Raw genomic sequence first — 21254 nt, 5'->3', positions numbered from 1 at the left:
AAGTTCAAGAGGCCAAATATTTTCCGATTTAGGCACCAAAATGAGCAGATCTGGGGTCTTAGTGTTTATAATACCCTCTTATATGTGGTACAGACAGTGCCCTTGGTTGTTGGTTCAGAGTAAGCGATGGGTTTCATGTAGAAACGAACAGAACTTGGGCACAGCGTTCTTTTCTCTGAAACTTACACGCCTACCCATGGGCTTCATTTCCCTGGCCCGCAGTGGTCATCCAAAGTTTCCAATCTGTCATGGTTAATTTCACCCAAGAAGGGCACGAGGGAATGAAAGGTGTGGGCCGGAAGTCAATTCAAGCTCACAAATCAGTAGATGTCAGCTTAATTTGTAAAAGTACTTACAACGTTTTTATGCTTTTTCTTAATTTACTATAAAATGTTTAAATAGATTAAAATTTTTTTGAGATGGTTGATATATATATGTAGACATACATATAATGAGACTGGTGAAAAACATTTTTTCAGGAGCAAACAGGTCAGCTACTACTCTTCACAGATCCTTTGGATGTTTTATTCTGAATGCAATAGTTACAACAACCTGCTGGAACAGAAACTGCTTTCTAAAACACAAAGTTGGGAAGTGTAATATCATCTCAGAAGGTGCCCGCCAAGGTTGTGTGCCATCCCGTGCTGCTATCTCTGGCTTGGTTTGCATCATCTCCGTGGTTGCTCTTATGCTTCATTCTCTTTAGATAGTTGGGTCCAAGATCAGTGTTCTTGGGGTTAAGCCTGGTTCATGAAACGGGGCCCTTTTCATAAGCTTGCCATCTGTTTACTTCTTCCTTCCTTCAATCCTTCCTTTTCTTCTTCAATTCTGTTTTCCTTCCTTCCTCATTTATTCATTCAGTAAACAAGTATTATCTGTCTACTGTGTGCCAGATGCTGTTTAGGACCTGGGGATACACAGATGAACCTTTCGACAGCTTCTAGGTTTGTTGAAAAGACCTGGAGGTAATCAGATAAAGGTTGATGGTGAGACTGGAGTGATTATGAAAACTCCAAGGACAGCAGTCAGGGAATGGAGAAGGAAGGGGAAAGCCTCAGAGAGTCTGACCTAGGAAAAAAATGTCTGGGAATTAGCCAGATGAAGGCCAGGGCACGTGAGAATATAGTAAGATGGGAGGTTGGATACTTTGCTGTATAGCAGAAATTAACATAACACTGTAAATCAACTATATTTCAATAACTTTTTTAAAAAGAAAGGAGATTGGAATTGTAAGTCTTTGAAATGTTGGGTGGAGGTTACTAATTTTGCACTGCGCTCTATAAAGACACCTAGATACAGAGATATTTAAGCTAGTCTGGACATTAAACATAATTTAAACAGTGATAAATGTAAGAAGTCATCACTTAGTCACCTTTCAAGCTACAAGCTGTTTTTCAGATTGAGCTCACTTCCACTTCTGTCTTTCAGCAAAGGCTTCTCTTGAATATGACTGACCCTTTTAAAGAGTTTTAAAGAGCGGCAGTAGCTGCTATTTTTGAGAAGTGATTTTTTTTTCTTTTACTTGTATGGTTATTGTACTTTAATATCTTATTGATGTTGATAATATTCTGTTCTACAAGTTGCTTACTTTTGTACCTACAAACGTTCTGAGGTATTTGTATTTATCTTGTAGTTACAGTATTTTGACTTCATTTTACATTTTTTATTATGGTGAAATATCTATGTGCCATAAAATTTACCATTTTAATCATTTTAAGTGTACAGTTCAGTGGCATTAAGTACATTTCACATGGCTGTACCATGATCACCACAATCCATCTCCAGCAACTCCCTTTTCTCCCCCTCCTCCCTCCTCTGGAAGCTACCCTAGGTATCCCCTATAACCATTTTACATTTTAAGCTTTTTGGCAGAATGGCATTCAGACTTGATGCTGGAGAAAGATTTCACAAGATGAATTACTGAAATTTTTAATACATTTAAGTGTTCTGCACACAGATTTTTAATTTTCCGTGAATGTGTAATTTATTCTGAAACTGACTATATCATTATGTCTCAAGTCATCATCCACAGGGTCAAAACTTTTAGCCTGATAAAGACTATTGAACAATTAGGATAGTACTATAAATTAAGTCTTAATCTAATTTGATTGGATCTTGCTTCTATATGTAAAGTTAAGTGTCTTCTAGCTAGAACAATCTTATTCACTATTCCTCAGAACAACTCTGTTATTAACTCCCTTAATATATGAAAGATGATTGATATTATGATGTATTTTTATAATCACTCATTTTACACATTTCTAAAGACAGTAAGAATAACATTTTATTTCACACACAAATATCTTAAGAAATAGCACTTTATACTCTAATGTATAAAACTGTCTTAATTTAACTAGTAAAACTGACTCTGAGAAATAAAGATAGGAGACTATAGCTTACATCGACTCAAACCTTTGTAAAAAATATATTACACAGTAAGATTAGAGACATACACTTAGGTTATAAATAATTTTATTGCCCAGTTATTTGTATGAAAATTTAATTAATAAAAGTTATACACTGCAATAAAAATAATCTCTATAATAGCAAAAGTTAAGCATTTACAGCTTTTGCTTTCAATATGATGTCATCTTGGCCAGGATGATTTGAAAAAGGCCTTCACTCTTAGAACTAATTTCTTTATAAGAATTCTAGTTCTTAGGTTGCAGTAAAGACAGAGGAACCTCATTAATTCTCACTTTGCTAACCCATAAACCCTATAATTTCCACAAAAATTCCTCAGCAATATCATTTTACTTCACAGGAAACATTTTATGGTGAGGAGCTCTAGGCAAATCTCAAATCACTAAGAATTCATTACTTTTGCCAAATATACTACAGGCCATTCACTAGCTGACTATCATAAAGTATTATGACTCAACTACATTTATATAAATAAACTTGTAAAGCAAATACCATGATTTCAAATTCAGATGTAAAAAAAATCATTTCGTGCATATACTCACACATTCCCACACATAAAATATATATTACGTGGTAGACTGTTACAAGAATAGCCCCACTGAAGTACACTTCCCTGTATTTGTGTACCTTTGAAACTCCTTCAGGTAAGACGTGGAGTACATTTCTCTGTCCTTTGACTGTGGGCCTGGCTTGTGAGTTGATCTGACCAATAGAAAAAGGCAGATACTGAGTGCCTCCTGAGCCTAGATTTCTAGAGGCTTTGGGGCATCCACTGTTGCTCTCTTGTAACCCTGAGACTACCATGCTTTGAACAAGCCTGGCATAAAGGACTGTGAGAAAGGCTCCGATATCTCAGCCATCTCGGCTGAGCACGGCTGGTCCTTCGATGAACACGGTTGTATGAACTGGCATAGTTGGGGAGCAGCAGCAGACCTGCCTGACCAACCTGCAGAACCATGTGGATAATAAACTTTTGAACCACTAGGTTTGGGGGTGGTTTGCTGGATAGCAGTGTATAGTTGATAAATTAGAATTGAGTATTGCTTGGTGTGACTAAAGCATTTCCTAGACAGCCTTGTCCTTGCAGTGGTGGTACACAGTGCAGTATAGTGTAGTTCTTCACTGTGTGTCTTGGGTGACAGAAGTAAAATCCCCATGGCTGTTTTAAAGTTAAAACTGGGAACACTTAAGAAGAAAGGGCCAAAGAAATACGGAGTGTTACAGGGCCCAATTCAGTTGCTTGGGAACTGCTACTTTAGAGACCTGTTACATTGCTGAATTAAGCAAAGATTTTTACAGTTAAATTTACTTGAGATCAAATTCTAGCTCCAGCACATATTAATTTTTAAATTAATAAACTTTATCTTTTCAGAGCAGTTTTAGGTTCATAGCAAAATTAATTGGAAAGTACAGAGATTTCTCATATATCCTTGTCCCCGCTGTCCAGAACCTCCCCTACTATCCACACCTCACACCAGTGTTACCTTTGACACAATTAATGAACCCGCACTGACACATCATTATCACTCAAAGTCCATAGTTTGTGTTAGGGTTCACTTTTGGCGTTTTACATTCGATGAGTTGTGACAAATGTATAATGATATGTATCCACCATTATGGTATAATGCACAGTAGTTCCGCTGCCCTAAAAATCTTCCGTACTCCATACCACCCACTTACCCTTCCCTCCCCATTGCTACTGCTCTGGCAACCACTAATCTTTTCACTGTCTTCATAGTTCTGCTTTTCCTAGAATGTTATATAGTTGGACTCATACAGTATATAACTTCTTCAGCTTGCTCTTTTAACTTATTAGTGTGCATTTCTTTTCATGGTTAGATGGCTCATTTCTTTTTTTTTTTAATAATTTTCTTTATTAATGCGTTTATCTTTTGCTGCTCTGGGTCACTGTTGCTGTGCAGGCTCTTCTCTAGTTGCAGAGGGCAGGGCTACTCTCTACTTGTAGGCGGCTTCTCATTGCAGTGGCTTCTCCTGTTGCAGAGCAAGGCTCTAGGGCCCGTGGGCTTCAGTAGTTGTGGCACACAGACTTAGTAGCTGCAGCTGCCAGGCGCCAGAGCACAGGCTCAATGGTTGTGACACACGGGCTTAGTTGCTCTGCAGCATGTGGGATCTTCTCCAACTGGCGATCGAGCCCATGTCTCCTGCATTGGCAGGCAGATTTAGAAAGAAATGATTTAATTGGAGGCTAATTACTTTACAATATTGTAGTGGTTTTTGCCATACATCTACATGAATCAGCTACAGATGTACATGTGTCCCCCATCCCGAACCTCCCTCCCAACTCCCTCCCCATCCCATCCCTCAGGGTGGTCCCAGTGCACTGGCTTTGAGTGCCCTGTTTCATGCATCGAACTTGGACTGGTGATCTATTTCACATATGGTAATATACATGTTTCAGTGCTATTCTCTCAAATCACCCCTCAGAGTCCAAAGTCTGTTGTTCATAGCTGTGTCTCTTCTGCTGTCTTGCATATAGGGTCATCATTACCATCTTTCTAAATTCCATTTATATGTGTTAATATACTGTATTGGTGTTTTCCTTTCTGACTTACTCCACACTGTATAATAGGCTCCGTTTTCATCTACCTCATTAGAACTGATTCAAATGCATTCTTTTTAATAGCTGAGTAATATTCCATTGTGTAAATGTACCAAAGCTTTCTTATCCATTGGCAGGTGGATTTTTTTTTTTTTTTAAACCACTGAGCCACCAGGGAAGCCCCTCATAATATTCTATTGTTTGGATGTAACACAGCTTATTTATCCATTCACTTACTAAAGAACATCTTGGCTATTTCCAAGCTTTGGCAATTATGAATAAAGCTGCTATAAATATCCAAGTATAGGTTTTTGTGAGAATATAAGTGTTCACTTCATTTGGTGAAAGAGCAAGGAGCTTGATTATTAGATGATCGGGTAAGGGTATGTTTTGTTAGAAACTGACAAACTGCCTTCCAAAGTGACTATACCTCTTTTCATTCCCACCAATATGGGCTCTACAATCTTGCCAGAATTTGGTGCTCCAGTGTTTTGGATTTTGCCCATTCTATGTAGTGGCATCTCATTTTTGTTTTAATTTGCATTTCCCTAAAGACATATGTGTGGCTTAGTGGTAAAGAATCTATCTTCCAGTGCAGGAGATGTGGGTTTGATGCCCATCAGGAAGATCCCCTGGAGAAGGCAATGGCAACCACTCCAGTATTCTTGCCTTGGAAATTTCATGGACAGAGGAGCATGGAGGGCTACAGTCCATGGGGGTCACAAAAGAGTTGGATACAACTGAGCGACTAAAAACAACAATGACATATACTTCAGAGCATCTTTTATGTACTTCCTTGGCATCTGTATATCTTCTTTGGTGAGATATCTGTTCAAGTCTTTGGCCCATTTTTAAATTGAGTTTTTCATTTTCTTCTTGTTTAAGAGTTCTTTGTTTGTATGAATCAGTCCTTTATCAGATGTGTCTCTTTGTAAATATTCTCTCCCAGACTCTGGCCTTGGAGAAGGAAATGGCAACCCATTCCAGTATTCTTGCCTGGAGAATCCCATGGACAGAGGAGCCTGGTGGACTGCAGTCCGTGGGGTCACACAGAGTTGGACACGACTGAAGCGACTGAGCAGACTCTGGCCTGGCTTTTCATTCTCTTGACATTGTTTTTTACAGAGTGGAAGTTTTTAATTTAATGAAGTTCAGCTTATGAATTATTTCTTTCCTGGATTCTGCCTTTGGTTTTATATCCAAAAGTTGTCACAATATCCAAAGTGATTCTATGTTAGCTTAATAGTTTTATAGTTTTTCATTGTACATTTGGATCTGTGGTCCACTTTAATTTTTGTGAGATGTGTAAAGTTTGTGTATAGATTCTTTTTTTTTTTTTTGCCTGTGGATATCCAGTTTTTCCAGCACTATTTGTTGAGATAACTATCTTTGCTCCACTGCAGTTTTTGATTTTTTGTCAGAGATTAGTTAACTAAATTTATGTAGGTTAATTTCTGCACTCTCCTTGTGATTCCGTCAATCTATTCGTCTCATCTTTTGCCAATATCACACTGTCTTGATTACTGTAAGTCTTGAAGTTAGATAGTGTCAATCCTGTAACTTTCTTCTTCTCTTTCAATATTGTGTGGGCTATTTTGGATCTTCTGCCTCTCTATATAAATTTTAGAATCAATTTGTCTATATCCATAAGATAAGTTGCTAGATTCTAGATTGCACTGAATGTAGATCAAGTTGACATCTTGATAATATTGTCTTCTTCATAAACATGGAATATCTCCCTATTTATCTAATTCCTCTTTAATTCACATCTTTTTTTTTTTTTTTTTGCAGTTTTCCTCATATAGATCTCACACATATTTTGTTAGATTTATACCTAAGTATTTCATTTTGGGGGGTGCTAATGTAAATGGTATTATGTTTTTAATTTTAAATTTCACTTGTTCATTATTGGTATATAGGAAAGTGGTTGATTTTTGTGTATTGACCTTATATTTTGCAACATTGCTATAGTCAATTATTAGTCTGAGGATTTTTTTTTTAATTGATTCTTTAGGATTTTCCACATAGATGAATGTGTCATTTGTAACAAGGCCAGCTTTAATTCTTCATGCTCATTTGTGTAACTTTTCTTTCTTTTCTTGCCTCATTCCATTAGCTACTATTTCAGTATGATGCTGATAAGCAGTGGTGAGAGTGGACATCCTAACCTTATCTTGATACTTCTTGGAAAGCTTTGAATTTCTCACCATTCAATATGATGTTAGTGATATATGTATTTTTGGGTAGGTATTCTCTATCAGAATGAGGAAGTTCCCCTCTATTTCTGACTTACTGAGAGTTTTTGTCATAAATAGGTGTTGGATTTTGTCAAGTTCTTTTTCTGCATTTATTAATATGATCATGTGGTTTTCCTTTTCTCCAGTTGATATGATGGATTACATTTTTTTCCGATTGATTTTCAATTGACTGCATACTTAGGGTTAATTCCTCCTGGTTGGGCTTTTTATATATTGTTGGATTAGATTTGCTAATACTTTGTTGATGGCTTTTTGCATCTATGTTTATGAAAGGTATTGGTCTGTATTTTTCTTGTAATGTCTTTGTCTGCTTTTGGTATATAAGGGTAATGTTGGATTCATAGAATGAGTTCGAAAGTGTTATCTATGCTCTTGAGACTTCGAGAACTGGTATATTCAATTCACTGATGAATTTGTTCCAGCCTGGTGCTTTTGATTTGGAAGGTTCTTAATTATTGATTTAATTTCTTTAATAAAGGCCCATTCAGATTACTTATTCTTGTATGAATTTTGGCAGATTGTGTCTTTCAAGGAGTTGTCGTTTCATCTAGGTTATCAAGTTTGTGAGCAGAGTTGTTCATAATAATTCTCCATTATCCTTTTAATGTTCATGGAATCTGTAGTGATTTTCCTGTCATTTAGTAACTTGTGTCTTCTCTTTCTATTTTTTCTTAATTGGCTTGGCTAGAAGATTATCTATCAGAGGATGAGATGGTTGGATGGCATCACTGATTCAATGGACATGGACTTGGGCAAACTCTGGGGGATGTTGAGGGACTGGGAAGCCTGGCATGCTGCAGTCTGTGGGGTTGTGAAGACTCAGACGCAACTTGGTGACTGAATGACAGCAGAAGATCATTAGTTTTTAGATCTTTTCAAAGAACCATCTTTGGCTTGTTGATTTTTTTTTAAAAAATTGATTTCCTCTTTTCAGTTTCATTGATTTCTAGTCTAATTCTTACCTTTTTCCTCCTGCTTACTTTGGATTTAGTTCATTCTTTTTCTTTCTAGTGTACTTAGGGTGAAGCTTAGATTATCCATTTTAGATCTTTCTTAGTTTCTAATGAGTTCAGTTCAGTTGCTCAGTCGTGTCCGACTCTTTGTGACCCCATGAATAGCAGTACACCAGGCCTCCCTGTCCATCACCAACTCCTGGAGTTTACTCAAACTCATGTCCATTGAGTCGGTGATGCCATCCAGCCATCTCATCCTCTGTCGTCCCATTCTCCTCCTGCCCCCAATCCCTCCCAGCATCAGGGTCTTTTCCAGTGAGTCAACTCTTTGCATGAGGTGGCCAAAGTATTGGAGTTTCAGCTTTAGCATCAGTCCTTCCAATGAACACTCAACCAATGCTATAAATTTCCCTCTAAGTACTGATTTCACTGCATCCCACATTTTGATGTTTTATTTTCATTTTCCCTTACTTCAAAATATTAAAAAAAATTTCTTAACATTTCTTTTTTGACACATGTGTTATTTAGTCATGTATTGTTCAATCTTCCTATATTTTGGATTTTTCCATCTACCTTTCACAAAATTGATTTCTAGTTTAATTGCATGTGGTCTGACAGCATACATTATATGGTTTTTATTCTTTTAAATTTGCTAGGTGTGTTAAATGTTCCATGTAAGATTGAGTAGAAATAGAATCTGCCATTGAATGATAAGGTAGTCTACAGTGTCAATTATATCCAGTTGATTGAAGGTGCTGTGGAGTTCAGCTATGTTCTTACTGATTTTCTCCCTGTTGGATCTGTGTATTTCTCATAAAGAGGTGGTAATGTCTCCAAATCTAATGGTGCTCTCAGGAGAATCTATTTTACCAGCACCTAAACCACACAGAGTCGGACATGACTGAGCGACTCAACTGAACTGAACTGAAACCACTTGGGGGAAGGGAAATAGCCAACTCCAGGCTCCTGTAGACATCCTGTCCCACTTAAAGGGGAAAGAAAAAATCCTGAGAAGTATTGGTGAAGTTCATGGGCCAGGGACACAGATTCACCCAAAAACTGAGAGCTAATCATAGGACTGCAGAATGCTTTCATCCCCCGCACCTTACCACCACATTGGTGGTTTAGTTGCTAAGTCATGTCTGACTCTCTGTGACCCCAAGGACTGTAGCCCACCAGGCTCCCTCTGTCATGGGATTCTCCAGACAAGATTACTGGATTGGGTGGCCAGTTCCTCCTCCAGGGGATCTCCCCAACACAGAGATTGAACCTGTGTCCCCTGCATCCCCTGCGTTGCAGGCAGATTCTCTATCGACTGAGCCGCCAGGGAAACCACCACGTTTCTGAATGCATCTTGACTATAGTCCCTTTTCCCAGTGCATCAGAAACTACACGGCAGACTGAAAAGCAAAAGCAGACAGAAGAGACTGAACAAGAATCAGAACCAGAGTCTGATATTATAGGAGTGTTGGAATTATCGGATAAGGAATTTTAAAAAATGGTGATTAATATGCTAAGGGATTTAACATAAAATGTAGACAAAAAGCAACCTAAGTATCCATCCTGAGAGCAGGCCCTTTTAAATAAAAATAGAATGCTTTGGTGTATGTCAAAATGGTTCTTTTTCTCTTCGTCCTGCTGGAAGCACAAGGGGATTCATCTTTAATGTTACTATGAGTATCTAATTCAGCTCCTGGAATTAAAACTCAGAAATGTTCACCTTTATGATTGGGTCCTCCTGGAGTTTTTAGCTTTGAGATTTGTCCACATTGAGCTTCCAGCACTTCCTTAATTACAGTTCAGATTTTCCTATACTGGCTCTGGTTTCCATGGAGTTTTCCGCGTATGGGGGTTTGTTGCTGTAAGTTGTGAGTCTTGGTATTTGCTTGTCTGTCTTTCCATTTTGGTCGGGGGGCGGAGACAACAGTTTGCCATGTAACCTCATTTCTTTGATGGATCTTAAGAGTTGTTGATTTTTTTTTCAGTTCAGCATTTTACTTGTCAGAACAGAGTGGTGACTTAAGTGTTCCTTTCATGCTGGACTGGACACTAGAAGTTGTCCTTATTAACTTTTGATCTTTGACAAATACCTTAATTGTTCTGGACCTCAGTCTTCTTTGTAAATCATGACTACAATCCTCATATGGCATGGTTGTTATGAGAATTTAATCAGATAAGGTATGTACATTTGGTTACTGTGCTTGACGATGGCAGCTGTAGAGGGTGAATCTTTTCTCTGAAGCAGTGTTTCATTTGGGCAGGCAGGGTTTTGGGACTGGATGCTTGGCTCATGCTCCCTACTCAGTGCCCTTTTCCCATCATTATCATAACCCACTGTTTCCTTGGTTACTAGGGTGGGGTGCAGGCAGCAGGGCGGCTGGGAGTTACATCCCTCCTACAGCAAGAGTTCCTCCCCAGGCTATTCTTTGTAGCATCAACTTCTATTAAACCATAGCCACGAGCCCATCATCCTACTGTGGGCAGGAAGGCAAGAGCTCCCTCTCCTTGGACCAAAGGCTTCAGGTTAACCATGAATCTAAGTGGCAAAGCAACAGTGACAAAACAGCAGCAAACCATGGGACAATTTATGGAGCATGGAAAAGACTCTTGAGTTTCCCATTGGTATTTAAGCTACATTCTAAGACTCAGAGAACAATTACTGTCAGGCACATTATCTTTGAATACAAAGGACAACAAAATGTAATATAGTCTGCCGTTCAGTCCAACGTTCTTGTTGGTAACATTTTCAATTTTTATTTTTCTCACTACTTGACAATATGATTTCTTCCTCCAGGGTATGAAACTGCAGGCCCCTGCCTATTTCCCAGCTTGGCTATTATCTGAGGTTCTATTATAAGCCTCTGGCAGAGTGCAGATGCAGAAATCTTTTCTTTTTAAAGGCTACACACATGGCCCTTGGTTTCCATTCATCTTTTTTCCACGCAGGTCATGGATGATGCTGAGGACAGGCCCTAAGATCTCACGAATCTTGGGAATCAGGTTGAGGTTTCAGAACTTGTGATTGTAGTAGTCAAATCAAGTAGATTTGGTAAAGCTGTTCCTGCCAAGCGCCCCTATTATCTGAATTAAAAATCATAGTGCCTGATTCCAAGCTGTGTGCTCATTCCAGAAACTGCTGTTTTCTGGCATCATTTAACTCTTAGGTCATCATAGCTTAAAATACAGCTTTGCCTTCTCCTGTTAACACCTAATAATAAGACTCTATGTTGTTTTGGAAAAGCACTGTCAATATTATGGTATTTTATATTTGGAAAATGAAAAAAATTCTGACTTCTTCCTCTTCAACAAGCTAGAGAGCAAGTAGGTGAGCAGAATTAGTGTCTTATTAATATTTACGTGACTTTTCAGTTAAAACATCTTTCAAGATAAAAAAATGCATTTAAAAATTACTGTTTTATGTTTAGCCATGGTTTGTTTATTGCAGCTTTAAAACCACTGAATGCATATGTGACTTTGTGCTTATCAGAGAGAGCACAGGTTAACGAAGGTTGGAAAGACTATGACAGGTTTCAGTTTTATTATAAATTCACTGCTCACTTAAGGTGATTGTTACAGGCGGTTGTTACTCTGTCTTCTTTGAGAGAGAAGTCAAGGGGCAGGCAGGTTCATTACAGAAAACCACAGTTATAGAAAAACTCTTCTCTATAAATTGATTTGGCCAAACTTCAGGAATTGAAGGGAACTGGAGGGGACTGTGGTGCCATGGAGAACACAGGGGTGCACAGGAGACCATTTGTGGCTCCTGTGTCTGCGTGGCCCTGGAGGCAGGCGTTTAAGTGGCCACTGTCAGGGTGTGGCTGGCTTGGCTGGTGTTCCTAAGTGGCAGTGACAGCTCATTCAGCTGCAGTGTGACCTTTGGGGAGACGTCTGCCACTCGCCTACTTGGGAGAACCCCTGACTTTCAGGCTAGAGACTCCTTATCTATAAAATAAGAGATTTGGATTGGATGATTTCTAAGGACTCTTCCTATTCTAAAATGCTATGATTTTATACAGTTAAGCCCATTTGACCTAAAAGTGGAACTGAGAACCTTCAAGGTGTGTGCGTGAGAGAGAAGTGGACTGTATTACAGATAATCAGAGAAGACACTCCTTTTACCTTATTTCTACCTTTTCCCAGTGTCTACTACATGCGCTGTCCTGAGAAGGAAGATTCAGAAAATTTAGCGGAGGAAGGGACTAGTATGTGGAATAACCACATTATAAGGCTGTATTCTGTGTGGAACAGAGCTGTAGAGGAAAAGGTGACTTTTTTTTTTTTTTTAGTATTTATTTATAACAGTTTAAAAAATATTGACGTATAATTAATTCACAATGCTGTCTTAGTTTTAGGTGTACAGCAAGTAATTCAGATGCATTTTTCAGATGCTCTTCCATTATAAGTTATTATAAGACACTGACTGGAGTTCCCTGTGCTATACAGTAGGATCTTGTTGTTTCTCGATTTTATATATAGTAGTGCATATATGTTAACCCCAAACTCCTAAGTTCTCTCTCCCCTGCCCCACTATCCCCTTTGGTGACCATAAATTTGTCTTCTATGTCTGTGACTCTGTTTGTTTCATAACAGTTTATTTGTATCATTATAAAAATTCCACATGTAAATGGTTTCATATTATATTTGTCTCTGTCTAACTTCACATGGCGGTGAAGTGGGCCTTCACGTGGACCTGACAACACAGGTCTGTCTGTGTTGCTGCAAATGCATGATTTCTTTTTATGGCTGCTTATTATTCCATTGTATATGTGTGTGTGTGTGCATATCATCTTTATCCATTTCTCTCTTGATGACATTTAGGTTGCTTCCATATCTTGGCTATTGTAAATAGGGTTTCTATGACCACTGGGATGCATGTTTTTTTTCCAAGTTAATTTTCTCCAGATATATCCCCAGGAATGAGATTGCTGAATCATATGGTAGCTCTATTTTTAGTATTTTAAGGAATGCGGGCTCAGTAGCTGTGGTGCCTGGGCTGTAGAGAATGGGTTTAGGTGCTCTGTTGGATGTGGGATCTTTCCAGACCAGAGCTCGAACCCGTGTCCCCCACATTGGCAGGTGGATTCTTTACCACTGAGCCACCAGGGAAGCCCCATTTGTAGACTTTTGGATGATGGCCATTCTGACTGTATGAGGTGATACCTCACTGTAGTTTTGATTTTCATTTTTCTAATAATTAGTGACACTGAGCATCTTTTCATGTGCCTGTTGGCCATCTGTAGGTCTTATTTGGAGAAATGTCTATTTAGGCCTTCTGCCCATTTTTTGATTGGGCTGTTTGTTTACATCTTTCACATTTTTGTGCAGATTTCACCTTGTTAACGAGGCCTAGCCTGATCACTTTTATTAGTTCACTCACCTTAATGCTCCCTTCAAAGGTCCATCTAGTCAAGGCTATAGTTTTTCCAGTGGTCATATATGGATGTGAGAGTTGGACTGTGAAGAAAGCTGAGCACCGAAGAATTGATGTTTTTGAACTGTGGTGTTGGAGAAGACTCTTGAGAGTCCCTTGGACTGCAAGGAGATCCAACCAGTCCATTCTGAAGGAGATCAGCCCTGGGTGTTCATTGGAAGGACTGATGCTAAAGGTGAAACTCCACTACTTTGACCACCTCATTCGAAGAGTTGACTCATTGGAAAAGACCCTGATGCTGGGAGGGATTGGGGGCAGGAGGAGAAGGGGACGACAGAGGATGAGATGGCTGGATGGCATCACCAACTCAATGGACATGGGTTTGGGTGGACTCCAGGAATTGGTGATGGACAGGGAGGCCTGGCGTGCTGTGATTCATGGGGTCGCAAACAGTCGGATACGACTGAGCGACTGAACTGAACTGAATGCTCCCTTCTGCTTTCCCTGGATTGTCTCCTCACCCTCCTACAGCTCTCTTTTCTTTCTTGTTTACTTCTCCTCACAAATATATCCCCAGGGCCCAGAACAGTGACTGTCGAGAGAGCCAGCACAGAATGGATATTTGTTGGATGAGTGAATGAGACAGACCAGGGAGGGAACAGATAAGGAGAGGTGGGACTTAGGGCGGCTTTGCTGTGAAGGTGTGAGGTGACCTATGAGAGGCAGGGCTGCCTTACATGGTGGGTCCAGACTATCTGTTCTGGGCCTTGCTTGGTGAGATCAAGGTCCACAGAGAATCCTGAAGACCTTGGGTTCTTTCTCCCCACAGACACAATAAGCCTCTGAGGAGGCCATTTTGATGGTAACAGCCTTTTCTTTGGACTACAGGACTTCGCTGGGTGGTAAACAATCTTGTGGCTTCCTTTCACTCCAGAGCGAGCCATTGTTAGACATGGTTCTCAAACCCAGTCACCCAAGCCGCTGCTGATGGTGCATCATGGGGCCCTGCAGAGTGAAGTGAGGTTGGTGCTGAAGCATTTTGAGGGATCATCCAATTTGGTGATTGCTCCCCAATGTTGGCTGCATGTTCGGATCCTCTGGGGAGCTTTTAAAAAATACTGGGGCTTAGGCCTCCATTCCTTCCCCCCAGATTCTAACTTAATTGGTCTGGGAAGGAGAGGTCCAGGCCCCATGGTTGGTTTACAAGTTCCCCAGATGATTCTAATATGCAGCCAGCGTCAGAGTCACCTGCCTCATTTTATTCGTGAGGGAGCACAGGCCCAGAGAAATCAGGCAACTTGTCTAAAAGTGACAGGCTGTTATTCCCTTTAGAAATACATCGGAGGAGCTGCAAAAAATTTCTTTGGGTTGACAGTTTTCAATTGGGCTGATTCTGTGGTAAATTAAATGAATTGAGGCTAGATAATTAAGTCACTCATACAGACCAAATCTTAGAGAAGCCAGGGACCTAACCAGCTGATGAAGACTGGTGATGAAGGCTACAGATGTGTGTACCGTGTGCCAGGGAAATGCACGCCCTGTGAGACCACAAATACATAACAAAGGGCTTTCTGATGAAGCACAAATCAAAGGGTTGGAAGTGACTGATGTTGCAGAGTCACATAAAGGGATTGTCCTGGCTTTGCTTTTTCATGAAAGCCTGAGTGGCAGAGCCCACTGTCTTGACATGCTCTGCTCTGGGTGTCCCAGTAGTGTTAGGCAGGGGGTGCCTATTTCCCTGCCTGAGGGGCCTTTCTGAGTTTGGTCTTTCATAGGGCCAACCATTGCATTAGAGAAACCAAGGCTGGGGACTTCCCTGGGGCTCCAGTGGCTGGGACTGCGTGCTCCTAAGGCAGGGGGCCTGGGTTCAATTCCTGGTCAGGGAACTGGATCCCACAAGATGCAACTAAGAGTTTGAATGCCAGGCGCAGCCAAATAAATACATTAAAAAAAAAAAGCAGCAGCAGCCAAGGCTGCCTTTTTCTGCTGGGTGCTCATTATCATACCATGGAAAGGGAAGTCGCTCAGTCATGTCCGACTCTTTGCGACCCCATAGACTGTAGCCTACCAGGCTCCTCTGTCCATGGGATTTTCCAGGCAATAGTACTGGAATGGATTGCCATTTCCCTCTGCAGGGGATATTCCCAACCCAGGGCTCAAACCCAGGTCTCCCGCATTGTAGACAGATGCTTTACCGTCTGAGCCACCAGGGAAGTCCTCCGCTCATTATCATACCATGGAAAAGGAATGGGCAAAACACCTTTGCTACCCAATCCACTTCTCAGACAGATGCATCATGGAAGAACAAGCTATCATTGCTACTTAGGATGACTGACACTCCAACAGAGCCCCATTGTCCAGTCAGTAATGGTTAAAAAATACTCCAAGAGACACACAGAATTAAAGGACAAAGGCTCTGGAGAACTCAGGGAGGAGACAGAGGCCCTTTTCCAGTGTTCGCTTCTCCTAGAGCTAATGAGACACCAAGGGGTGGCTCTGACTTGAAGTCAGGCAGTTGTGTGGCTGAGCATCTTTGTTTCTGCTTTTAAGTAGGGTTCTCTGTTTTTTTCAGTTCCTGGGTCTCCTGGCTGTGCTGTGGGAAGGGACTTTAGGAGTCCCTGTGGAAGGCAGCTGCTCTAAAAAAGAACTGTGGCCAGTGGTTAGCCCCATCAATATTTTAGACCATCTGGAGGATACTGATTAGTGGAAAATATATACAAGAGGTTGTTTCTTGGGGAGGGGGATTTATTCAAGAGATATCTAGTTCTTACTTGATACAGTGTTAGGCTTAGGGAGAGGGCAGTAGTTGATTTAGGTATAACCAGGAAAAAAACAAATCAAAATCAATGACCTGGAGAGAAGAGAAAAAATTCACGTATGTTTCTTTTTCTGATTGTGGATATAATTAGTGGGGAAAGGAAGTCTCATCTAAGAATTTGGTTGCTCCAAAGAACATATAAACTAAACTTTGTAGTTATGTGTTGTGATTAGGGAAAGATGGTTGCTGTCTTGAAAGGACAATTTTGGGAATATAATATCACAATATCCCTGTTTTTATGGAGCTTATAGTCCACTGGGGGAGACATACATGTACAATACACAAACCACACACATGCACACACGCACACACGCACGCACACACACACACACACACACACACAGTTAAAGTATGGATAATTTCAAGGAAGAGGGTGTTTGCTATGACCAGTGCTTTCTCTTGGCAAAACTCTATTAGCCTTTGCCCTGCTTCATTCCGTACTCCAAGGCCAAATTTGCCTGTTACTCCACTTGTTTCTTGATTTTCTACTTTTGCATTCCAGTCCCCTATAATGAAAAGGACATCTTTTTTGAGTGTTAGTTCTAAAAGGTATTGTAGGTCTTCATAGAACCGTTCAACTTCAGCTTCTTCAGCGTTACTGGTTGGGGCATAGACTTGATTACCGTGATACTGAATGGTTTGCCTTGGAAACGAAAAGAGATCATTATGTTGTTTTTGAGATTGCATCCAAGTACTGCATTTTGGACTCTGTTGACCATGATGGCTACTCCATTTCTCCTAAGGGATTCCTGCCCACAGTAGTAGATATAATGGTCATCTGAGTTAAATTCACCCATTCCAGTCCATTTTAGTTCACTGATTCCTAGAATGTCGACGTTCACTCTTGCCACCTCCTGTTTGACCACTTCCAATTTGCCTTGATTCATGGACTTGCTTTATTGACTATGCCAAGGCCTTTGACTGTTTGGATCACAATAAACTGTGGAAAATTCTGAAATAGATGGGAATACCACACCATCTGACCTGCCTCTTGAGAAACCTATATGCAGGTCAGGAAGTAACAGTTAGAACTGGACATGGAACAACAGACTGGTTCCAAATAGGAAAAGGAGTACGTCAAGGCTGTATATTGTCACCCTGCTTATTTAACTTCTGTGCAGAGTACATCATGAGAAATGGCTGCAAGAAGCACAAGCTGAAATCAAGATTGCTGGGAGAAATCTCAATCACCTCAGATATGCAGATGACACCACCCTTATGGCAGAAAGTGAAGAGGAACTAAAAAGCCTCTTGATGAAAGTGAAAGAGGAGATTAAAAAAGTTGGCCTAAAGCTCAACATTCAGAAAACTAAGATCATGGCATCTGGTCCCATCTCTTTATGGGAAATAGGGAAACAGTGTCAGACTTTATTTTTGGGGGCTCCAAAATCACTGCAGATGGTGATTGCAGCCATGAAATTAAAAGACACTTACTCCTTGGTAGGAAAGTTATGACCAACCTAGATAGCATATTCAAAAGCAGTGATATTACTTTGCCTACAAAGGTCCGTCTAGTCAAGGCTATGGTTTTTCCTGTGGTCATGTATGGATGTGAGAGTTGGACTGTGAAGAAAGCTGAGTGCCGAAGAATTGATGCTTTTGAACTGTGGTGTTGGAGAAGACTCTTCAGAGTCCCTTGGACTGCAAGGAGATCCACCCAGTCCATTCTAAAGGAGATCAGTCCTGGGTGTTTATTGGAAGGATTGATGCTAAAGCTGAAACTCCAGTACTTTGGCCACCTCATGCGAAGAGTTGACTCACTGGAAAAGACCCGATGCTGGGAGGGATTGGGGGCAGGAGGAGAAGGGGACGACAGGGGATGAGATGGCTGGATGGCATCACCAACTCGATGGACATGGGTTTGTGTGGACTCCGGGAGTTGGTGATGGACGGGGAGGCCTGGTGTGCTGCGATTCATGGCGTTGCAAAGAGTTAGACACGACTGAGCGAATGAACTGAACTGAATTTCAAGAAGAAAAATAAAGTAGAGAGGATATTTTAGGTAGGGTGGCTAGAGAACACTTCCTGAGGATGTGAGATTTGAGCAGAAAATTAAGTAAGTGAAGGATCTGACTATATGGAGTCTGGGAAGAGCACATGGGGCAGAAAGAACAGCAAGTATAAGGGCCCTGAGGAATGAATCACTAGCATCTGGCACTGATAAACACCATGAGGGAGATAAACAGTACTATGATCAGGTGGTCACTTCTGGCCAGGAGGAGTTCATGGAGGCAGTGGCGATGTGAACTAGCCTTAATAGCAGTCATAGGATTTCTACAGGCAGATTCTGAGCAACACTAAGTGTAATCCCTTGATATGCATAAGGCCTTACACATGAGAGATGTTCAATAGTATTTGTGGAATAAGTGAACAGGTGGAGATGAGGCAGGCATGGCAGACAGAAGGAATGTCGTGAATAAAGATGTAGAACTGGGAACATACAAGTCATATTCAGGGAATAGTAGAGTTTGGTTGGAATATTGGTTACGTATAAGCCCTGAAAATGTCGGAATGTGAAAGATGTAGGTTCAGGGCCTATCACTAAAGGGGGAAAATACTAAATTCTGAAGCTTGGACTTTATTTTGTAGGCAGGTAGGGATGGTGGAGGGTGTCTGAATAGTGCAACTGTGCACACTGAAACAGCTCATGGTTTATGAAGAATAGGCTGGATGACTGGGAGAGAGAATGGAAGTGGAAGGCTGTTTTATTTTCTCCAGTGATAACATGGACTTGCGTTTGGGCTGTGTTTCAAATAACACGTGAGACTGAAATAAGATTTCTAGTATTTTGTCACTGATTAGACATGGGAAGAGAAGTAGAAGGTGGGGTCAAGGATGTCTAATGTTTTAAGTCTGACTGGGAAGACTGTGGTATTACCGATATGGAAATAAGGAAAAATGATACTGTCTTGGTCACTTTGGGCTGCCATAACAAAATACCACAAACTAGGTGTTTACAAACAGCAGAAATGTAACTCATATAGTCCTGGAGTCTGGAAGTCCAAGATTAGGGTGCCAGCATGGTTGGGATATGGTAATAGCCCTCTGCCCAGCTGCAGAATGACAGCTTCTTGGTGTAGCCTCACGTGGTGGCAAAGGGGTAGCAGAGCTCTTTGGGGTCCTGTTTATAAGGCCACTAATCCTATTTATGAAGGCTCCACCCAAGGGAGCTAATTACCTTTCAAGGCCCTACTTCCACATACCGCCACACTGGAGGTTAGGACTTCAACAAATGAATTTGGGGGCTGCTGCTGCTGCTAAGTCGCTTCAGTTGTGTCCGACTTTGTTCGACCCATAGACGGCAGCCCACCCGGCTCTGCCGTCCCTGGGATTCTCAAGGCAAGAACACTGGAGTGGGTTGCCATTTCCTTCTCCAATGCATGAAAATGAAAAGTGAAAGTGAAGTCACTCAGTCGTGTCTGACTCTTAGTGACCCCATGGACTGCAGCCCACCAGGCTCCTCCGTCCATGGGAGTTTCTAGGCAAGAGTACTGGAGTGGAGTGCCATTGCCTTCTCCAGAATCTGGGGCGGATACAAACGTTTAGTGCGTAGCAGATATGGAATGATTTTGAGGTGGTAACAGTATATCCAGATGTTTAATTTAGTTAACCAAAAAGCAGGGGCGATGCACTGAGGAAAAAACTGGGACCTGAAAGGAAAGTCTGGGGTCTCTGTAGAGGAGATACAGGCATTTGGAATTACTGAAACAAGTGTTTTAGGAAATGAGGAAAGGGACCAAGATGGAAACATAGTGATGCTTGTATTCAGGGACTAGAAAGGCCAACCTGGGAGAGAGTTTCAGAGGAAGGAGCAGGAACATATGATGCTGGAGAGATGGCAAGAACTGGAAGTTTCAATGGGGAGGTGGTCCATGGTGTTAAGTGCTGTAGTCCATAGTCAAGAATTTTGGCAATTAGGAGTCCCAGCAGACTTTTGGGAGATGTGTCAGTTAATTATCAGCTAATCAAGCTGGGATCTTTCTCAGGGGGAAAGAGCCAACCCTTATTCAAGGGGCCCTGGGATGGTGAACTTGCCCAAATGATGATTCAAGTCAGACTTGTCACCAGATCCAGTAAGTCATACATTCCTTTCAGTTCCAGAGATACCAAGATAAGTAAGTCAATGCCAAAGATTCTTATGGTTCAGCTATTCTAATTACTGCTTTAGCTCTCCTACCCATTATGGTAACCTGCCAAATCTTGTCTCTGTCATTAAAGCCCTTTGCCACCTGGAACTCCTTATCCCCAATGAATTTGGTAGTTTGATGGCAGTAGTTCCCACTGTCATTCCTGACCTGTAGAGAAGGGCCACCATAGAGCTCTTCAAAGATGCCAGGGTGCCCCTCACAAACTCATTTCTCACAGCCTTGATGAAGGGTGAGCCCAGAACCTTCCCAGCAGGCATAGTTAGGGAGTGGGAGAACATGTCTTAGGTAATATGTCTCCTCTACAATTCAGATCCCCTGTAGCCTCTGGATGTCTTCTTTTAAAGTTTACTAATGAAGTTCAGGCATTTAAACTCCATTCTGTATAGGACATTTTTGTTTCTATGTTTGAGGAAACCAACGACACAAACTTTTAGAGCCACATCCAGCTGCCTGAGTTAACACATAGAATCAAAATTTGGCCCAATCCAATTATTTCTTTCTACCCTGATCCAATACCTGTAGGATTCATTCCCAAACACATTTTCCAGGATGCTGTTGATAAAAGTTCATAAACTCTTTCAGTTTTTTGGGTGCATACTGCACCTCCTCTTGGGTCACACTTGGTACTTAGCTGTGGAGGCTGGCCAGGATTTGAGTCTGCTCAAGAAACCATGAGAAGGATGTGGGTAGGTCCTGGGGAGAACCAGCAATCTGCTGTGAGG

At 41.1% G+C, this 21254-nt stretch overlaps 1 long non-coding RNA gene across 1 annotated transcript in view; it reads right to left on the bottom strand.

Annotated features, from left to right (window-relative positions):
• Positions 1–503: 503 nt before the first annotated feature.
• LOC133254217 (uncharacterized) overlaps positions 504–21254 on the bottom strand; it is a 41856-nt gene continuing 21105 nt past the window's right edge. The window contains exon 2 of the long non-coding RNA XR_009738609.1: positions 504–959. This is a non-coding gene — a long non-coding RNA (uncharacterized LOC133254217). The remainder of the gene's footprint in view (positions 960–21254) is intronic.

The sequence above is a fragment of the Bos javanicus genome, chromosome 9 (assembly GCF_032452875.1).
Source record: "Bos javanicus breed banteng chromosome 9, ARS-OSU_banteng_1.0, whole genome shotgun sequence".
NCBI classification, from domain to species: domain Eukaryota; kingdom Metazoa; phylum Chordata; class Mammalia; order Artiodactyla; family Bovidae; genus Bos; species Bos javanicus.
Note: the sequence above shows the minus strand (reverse complement) of the source record. Positions and strands in the feature narration are given on the sequence as shown.